The sequence below is a fragment of the Zonotrichia albicollis genome, chromosome 28 (assembly GCF_047830755.1).
Source record: "Zonotrichia albicollis isolate bZonAlb1 chromosome 28, bZonAlb1.hap1, whole genome shotgun sequence".
Lineage (NCBI taxonomy): Eukaryota > Metazoa > Chordata > Aves > Passeriformes > Passerellidae > Zonotrichia > Zonotrichia albicollis.
In genome coordinates this window covers 5,578,757-5,586,473 of record NC_133846.1, presented here as the reverse complement: position 1 = coordinate 5,586,473, position 7,717 = coordinate 5,578,757, and positions in this window count along the sequence as shown.

Genomic DNA, 7,717 nt, shown 5'->3' with positions numbered 1-7,717 from the left:
TGGTCCCAGCTCATCTTTGGGGAGTTCCAGCTCAGAGCCTGGATTTTAAGCAGGGTGTGTGTGAAAAACGCCAATTACTTTTTTTTTTTTTTTTAATTTTGTATTATTATTATTATTAGTAGTATTAGTATTAGTATTAGTATTAGTATTATACAATAATAACAATAATAATATCAATGTTATTAAAATAGCAGTAATAATAATTTGGGCAATTTGGATTAGGACAATACGAGACAATAAAAACAAAGACTTATGAACAGTCCAGGTATCCCTTTCTGGGCAAAATAAGTCCGAAAAAGGACCCACGTAACAGAGGATTAACCCTTAAAAGCAACAGCCTGTTGCATATTCATACATCTCATACATTATGCATAAATTACATTCAATCACAGGATTCTGTCTGGTCATCATTTTCCAGTGAATCCTGACGGTGTCATCAGGGCTAAGCAAGGTGAGAAGAACTCGATAAGAGAGCAAGAAATTCTTTTTCTCTGAAAGATTTAGGTGTCCTGTGGCTGCTATCTCACTGCGAGTCCTTTCTCAAAAAAAGTATCTTACGTAGCATAATTTCTATTTTAACATTAAGTTATAACCTAAAACTGTATTTAACACGCTACTTAAGAAAATTAACACAGCATCACTTTCTAACACAGCACATACAATATTCATTGGAATATTTACGAAAAGCCAATGATAAAATACATGCATTTTTCACAGTGGGGAAAGGAGGGAAGAAGCAAAGCCAGGGACGCCGTGGGCAGGCGGGACAGGGACTTTGGGAGTGGCTGTCACCTCCTGCCTGCTCTCAGTTCCCAGCCTGCCGCCTCCACCCTCTGCCCAAATATCTCCCTGAGCTCCTGAGGCCACCATGAGGTGCCGGGCTCATTAATCACCCCCTCGCATCGGTGTCTGCCCAGGAATTAAACTCATTTGTCACTGCTGCCCTGCTCCTGCCCGCTCTCCTCGCAGGGCTCCTGGTGGCCCCAGGGCCGATGTGTCCCCACATTCTCGGGCACCATGGCCTTGCAAACACCCTGGGGGCTGCACTGAGCTGTTTTCTGCGCCCTCCCCATGCCCCATCTCAGTTTGGGACCCCAGAGCTGGCTGTGCTCAGAGGCAGCCCTGGGTGTTGGTGCAGCAGTGCTGAACGAGGCCTGTGCCAAGCTCAGAGCTGTGCCCACCTCAGGAGCACCGGGTGTGAGGGGCAGGGGGTGCCCAGGGCTGGTTCACCCATCCAGGGAGGTCTCACAGAGCTGCAGGGCTGCTCCTGCAGTGACAAGGATCGAGAGGTGCCCTCCCTGCAGCTGCCAGGGCTGTGGGTCAGAGCTGGGGCCGTGGCTTGGCTGCCCCTGCCTGAGGGTCTGCAGGTATCACTGTCCCCTCTCACTGCCCCTGCTTGAGAGGAATTGAGGCTCTGCAGCAGCCCAGGGGTGTCATTGTCTGTTGGGATCTCTAGTTGCTCAGAGTGACCCTGAGAAAAGCTGGAAAGTTTCTTTTCCCAGCCCAGTGCATGAAGAAGGAGTCAGGGCTCTTCAGTTCTCAATCTCAAGGTGGTTTATTGTATCTTATCTATAAAAAATTTTCTCCTGCCCTGCCCAGGTCTGTCCAGCAGGACAATTCCAGGCACTCTGCCTGCCCCTGTATTATGTCTTTATACTAAAACATACCTATACAATATTTACAATTACTTCCCAATACCTATCACCTATGTCAGACAGTGAGCTTCTACTCTAAACCAATCCAAAATTGCCAACACCACAGCAGAAGATGGAGGTTAAGAAAAAGAAGGAGAAAGGCTGGACATGCCCAGCTCCCTCCATCTTGCCTCCTGAACCCCCATACCAAAAACCCCAAAATCTACTTTTCCACCCTGTGATAACTTCACTAATATTCTGCTTAAACTGTTGTGGCCTGCTGATTTTCATACAAGGTTGGTAATTTGCTCCAGGGGTCATCATCAAACCCACAGGGGCATTTTGGGCTGGATCCTGACAACTGTCCCCTCTCACTAGCCCTGCCTGAGGCTCTGTGGCACCTCAGAGGCGTCACTGTCCCCTCCTGGTGACTCCCATGGGTGGACAAGAGGAAAAAGAGCTGCAGGTGGAAGGAGAGAGGCTGAGGAGCTGATGGGAGGAGGAGAGAGACAGGCAGGGATTGTTCCTAAAGCACTGGTGAGGGGGGCGAGGATGTAGATCACCAGAATTGGCGGGGGACAGGCCATAAAGCAAAAATAAAAAGGTATTATAATTTATGATGCACAGTAAAAATATCCTGGGAACTGGGTTATGAAGAAGAATTCATTCTCTCGCCGGCTCTGCGTATCTTTAAAGATGACAAATGATGTTCTGCTCCCTGTATCCGAGAGCTGGGGAATTCTCTGCACCTTGGAGCTGCTGTCACAGCCCCTCTGTGCTGCAAAACACGGGGGGAGGAGAAACCTCCTCCATTCCCAAATTCCCAAATTCCCAGTCCATGAGCTCTGGCTGGGGCTGGCAGCAGAGCCCAGCTCAGATCACTGAATTCACCTCCTGAGGGGTTCCTGGGGTTAGGAAAATTCATCCACAAACACCTTTGGGGTGAGCTCAGGACCTTTTGGGTAAATTCAGCATGTCTGGGGTAAATTCAGCATTCCCAGAGTGAACTAAGCACTTTTGGGGTGAGTTCAACATGCTTGGGGTAAATTCAGCATGGTTGGGGTGAGCTCAGCCCCTTTGGGATAAATTCAGCATGTTTGAGGTGAGTTCAGCAGCTTTGGGGTAAATTCAGCATGTTTAGGATGAGTTCAGGCCCTTTGGTGTGAGCTCAGCCCTTTTGGGATAAATTCAGCATCTTTGGGGTAAATTCTGCATCTTTGGGGTGAATTCAGCATTCCCAGAGTGAGTTCAGCCCCTGTAGGGTAAATTCAGCATCTCTGGGGTGAGTTCAACCCCTTTGGGATAAATTCAGCCCCTTTGGGGTAAATTCAGCCCCTTTGGGGTGAGTTCAGCCCCTTTGGGATGGGTTCATCCCCCCAGGAGGAGCAGCCGGGGCCATCTGCCAGCAGAATCGGTGTTTCCCAAGCAGGATCAGAGAATCTGCTCCTTTCCCCTCAGTTCTCCTCTTTACAAAACTCTTTATTCTCCCTGCAGTGATGGATGTGACAGCAGGAATGGCCCCACTGCCTCCCCTGCCTGGAGCTTTCCCCGTGCCTTTGTCCATCTGCCACAACGAGGGGAAAAGCTGAAATTTCAGATAATTCAGGGCAGTCCTGAGCCTTTTCTGAAGCGGAATTGTGGCTGAAAATGGGGGGAGGGAGGACAGGAGGATGTTTGGCAGCGAGCTCACACCCCCGTCCCACCTCCCAGCAGCTCCTCAGCCACAGAAATTGGAGAATTTGAGTTTATTTAAACACACGTGGAGGGAGGGGATGGAGGGATTTGGGAGCTGAGGATGAGGACGGAGAACCACCCAAACCATCACTAAAGAGGGAGTGAGCAATAAACAGGGGTGGGGATATTTGCCGAGATAAATGGCCCTCAGGAAAATCTGCTCCTCGCAAACTTGGCGGGGATAAAAATGATTTAGGGAGACGCTGTCAAGATAAAAATCATATCTATTCAAGAACAACTCCTTACAAGTGTTATTAATAGCGCTGGGGATGGTTAGGCTGGGAAGGACTTTAAAATATTGTGTTTGCTTTGGGCTGCCTGGTGGAATTCCTGCAGGGTGTAAAACTCCTGCAGGGTGTAAAATTCCCGCAGGGTGTAAAATTCCCGCAGGGTGTAAGATTCCCGCAGGGTGTAAGATTCCTGCTGGACAGGAATAATTTCTCCGGGAAGGGGGAATTACTGAGAGACAGAGGGGCCAGGAGAGCGTTGGGATCCCTGAACCTGCCTCCTCATCACCGTTGGGGATGGGATTTGGGGTTTCAGCCACATCCTGCATCCCAAACTGCCCTGATGGGGATGCTGGGGCTGGGCAGGAGCAGAAGGGATTTGGATGTTGATGCTGCCAAATCCTCTGCACTCTGCACCCCCCAAAAAATTCAAATTCCCCCCAAAAGTGACTGAATTTATGCCAGGTTGGGGTGAGCCAGTTCCAAAGCCTCCAGGCTCTGGTGCCTTCCCACAGCCCCCGGATGAAAAGATGAAAGGGATCAAATCCCTGCTCCTGGGTGTTAATTACCGCCGGGTGTTAATTACAGCCTGAGAGCCGCCCCTGTCCTCAGCTGCCCCGAGCATGAGTGGGGAATTGGGGAGCAGAACAGGGAATTGGGGAGTGGAGAGGGGAATTGGGGAACAGAACAGGGAATTGAGGAGTGGAGAGGGGAATTGGGGAGTAGAGAGGGGAATTAGGGAATGGAGAATAGAATTGGGGAGCAGAACAGGGAATTGGGGAGTGGGGCAGGGAAATGGGGAGTGGAGCAGGGAATTTGGGAGTGGAGAGGGGAATTGGGGAGCAGAGAGGGGAATTGGAGAGTGGAAAACTGGGGAGCAGAACAGGGAACTGGGGAGTGGATAAGAGAACTGGGGTGCAGAGAGAGGAATTGGGGAGTGCAGCAGGGAATTGGGGAGTGGGGCAGGGAACTGGGGAGCAGAACACAGAACTGGAGAATGAGGCAGAGAATTGGGGAGTGGAGAATGGAATTGGGGAGCGGAAAGGGGAATTAGGGAGTGGAAAACTGGGGAGCAGAACAGGAAACTGGAGAGTGGAGTGGGGATTTGGAGAGTGGAGAATGAAACTGGGGAGCAGAGAGAGGAACTGGGGAATGCAGCAGGGAATTGGGGAATGCAGTGGAAAATTGGGGAGCGGGGCAGGGAATTGGGGAGGAGCTGCCCCAGCCCCACTTGGACACGTTGTGCTCTGCCCCGGGTCCAGCTCAGCGAATTAACACAGCATCACTCCCTAACACAACACATACAATATTCATTTGAATATTTGCGAAAAGCCAATCATAAAATAAGCATTTTTCACAGATTGTTCCTCTCCTCCTTCCCTCCAATCTCCCCTCCATCCCTCCCTTTGCAGCCCCATCGTTCCTGCCGCTCTCCCCGGGCTCATTCCCGGCACTTGGCACCTCTCAGCTGGATGAAGATTCATTTTCCCTGCTGGGATGCCTGGAAAAGGAGGGGGAGGTCACTGCTGTGCCTGGGTTTGGAAGCTGTGAGAGCAGAGCTGAGGATTTAATGGCACCTTAAATTCACGGCTGTTTGTTGGGTCCCAATTCTGATCTGAAAGCAAATGCAGGCCTGGGAATTAAAGGAGGAAGATGAGTTTCACTAGAAGGTAAATAAAAATTAACTGGTGGTGATATAAACATACCTGGGTACACAAATGCAAGCGTGTGGGTTCTGAAAGACACTCAATTAGAGGAACAAGAGTTTGGGGTTATTTTTAATAAAAGGTTCATGGCCAGACTTCAAGGACTTCCAGACAATAAAACCACCCCCAGCTCCACCATCCAGCTCAGGGTGTTTATGGCTGTTTAGTGCTCTGAGCATAAAATAAAAGCACCACCACAAATTAGCCAGTTGTTTGTGCCACCTCCTGTCCCTGATCTCTGCAGGCGGCTCCAGACCCAGGATCACCCTGAGATGTGCCAGGCTTGCTGCCCAAGCTGGGAAATGGAGGGGAATGGGGTAATTAGTGGAATTAATTAGGCAGGATCCCCTTGGCTGGCATTGCTGGGGTTTGGGAGCAATGAAGCATCACCCTGCTGATGCTCTCATGGGATCTGTTTATTCCCGAGGGTGTTGGGGCAGGGCTGGGGCACTGGAGCACAAATGTGGGAGGTGAGAAATTGGGCTGGAGCAGCTTTTGAGCAGCTGAAGCTGCGCTTTGTGTGGGCAGAGCTGGCAACTGCTCTGCTTTGGGAACTGAGCCGGGGTCAGTGAATTCCAGAGGCCGGGGGGGGCTCATCCTGCAGCTCCCACCAGCCAGAAAATCCCTAAAATGAGGCAGGAGGAGACAGAAACCAGGGAAGGAAAAAGCTCCTGCAGGACGCCCGCGGTTGTTCCCAAACTTCTCACAAACGGGGAACAACAAAGGAGCCAAACGCGGAGATAATTAAGGACATAATTGTACACACACAACTGCTTAATTAAGCTTTTCCTCTCGAAACCTGACAGAATCTGCTTACAAGGTGCGAGCACGAGGGGAGGCTGCCCATATGCTGGGCCATCTGCACGGCAGGCGGGAGGCAGCAGCCCGAGGGGGAGGAGGAGAACCAGGAAAAGGAGGGAAAACAGGGAAAAAACTGGAAAAGGAGGCTGTGAGTGCTGCCCTCAAAAAAAGAAAATAAAAAAGAGCATCAGAGTCCTGCTCTGGGCATGTGGCAGTGGCGCTTGGTCCCTCCCTGTGCCCATGGCATGGATCTATCCATGTCCCCATTTGGGACCTCCAGGATTCCCCAGAGCTCAGGGCAGGGGCACAATGAGACCCCTCCCTCACTTCTCTGCAGGTTCTTGGGGTGGGAATTAGGAAAAAAAACTCCCTTTTTTTGTTCCTTTAAACAAGCGGGGCTCAGTAAAGCTCAGGATTTTTGTCCCAACTTGGGCCCAAAGTTTTCTCTGGCACTTGGGTATGGATCCAAAAAAACGCTGGGGAGTGCAACAGGCTCCAATGAAACCCTAAATCCAGCAGCCCCTCCCCAGCACAGCCCTCAGTGAGGAGGGGGCTCAGTCCCTGGGTCTGGGGTCCCTCCTGCTGCAGACCCAGCTCCTCTCCCCCTGTGTTTCAGGACAGGTTATTGGATCTTCCCTGACTCCTTTTTGGGGCTGGACAGCCGGGATCCATCCCAGCCCCAGCTCCTCTCCCTGTTCCACCCCCAGGATCCATCACTGGTGTGTGGGGGGATTGGGACAAGGAGTGGGGATGAACAAAGGAGAGGGAAAAGGATGGGAGCACCTGGCTGAGCTCCTCCTTCCCGAGATCCCAGCTAAAGCTGTTGGGAATGGGATATGGAGGTTATAAACATGTTTTTTTATTGATTTATCCCCTCTAGACCTCTTGGAAACGATGAGGGGTGGCATTGCCAGCGTTGGTGTCATCCCATGGAAATCAGAGCAAATTCCAGTGTCTGGACTCTGTCCAGGATTGTGGCCCCAGCAGGACACGTGGCCATGGCAGGGGACACCTGGGAACCTGAGCTGTGGCCCTGCTGTCCCCAGAGCCTCTGGGGAGAGGTCCCAGAGCCTGCAGGACCACCCTGCTCCATCCCCCATTCCCACTGGGATGTGCAGCTTGTTCCCACCCCAGCAGCCCGGCCGTTCCTTTGCCGTGGAGCAGCTTTATTCCATGTATCCCATGTATTCCATGTATTCCATGTATCCCATGTATTCCATTTATTCCGTTTATTCCGTTTATTCCGTTTATGCCTCGGACGGTTCCAGCGGGCAGGACCCGTCACATCCCGGCTGCCGCAAGGAGCAGCCTCTGCTGCCCTCTACCTCCATCCGCGGGGCTGCGGGGGCTCGGGGGAGCCCAAACCACCCCGAGCCCAGGCTGGAAGGAGCTGCGAGCTCCTGGACTCTCCTCTCCAACCTCTGCGATCTCCCTCCAGCACCAGCCCGGGGATTCCTCGTTGGGAATGCAGCCCTGACCCCTGGGGAGGAGGAGGGAATGGGGTGGAAAATCTCCTTGGCACCCCATTTCATCCAGGTTGTGCTGGCAAAACTTTGTGTCCCTGCAGCTCGGCCCTCGAGGGCAGCATCGGCAGGCTGGGCTCGAGCCCTGCTGC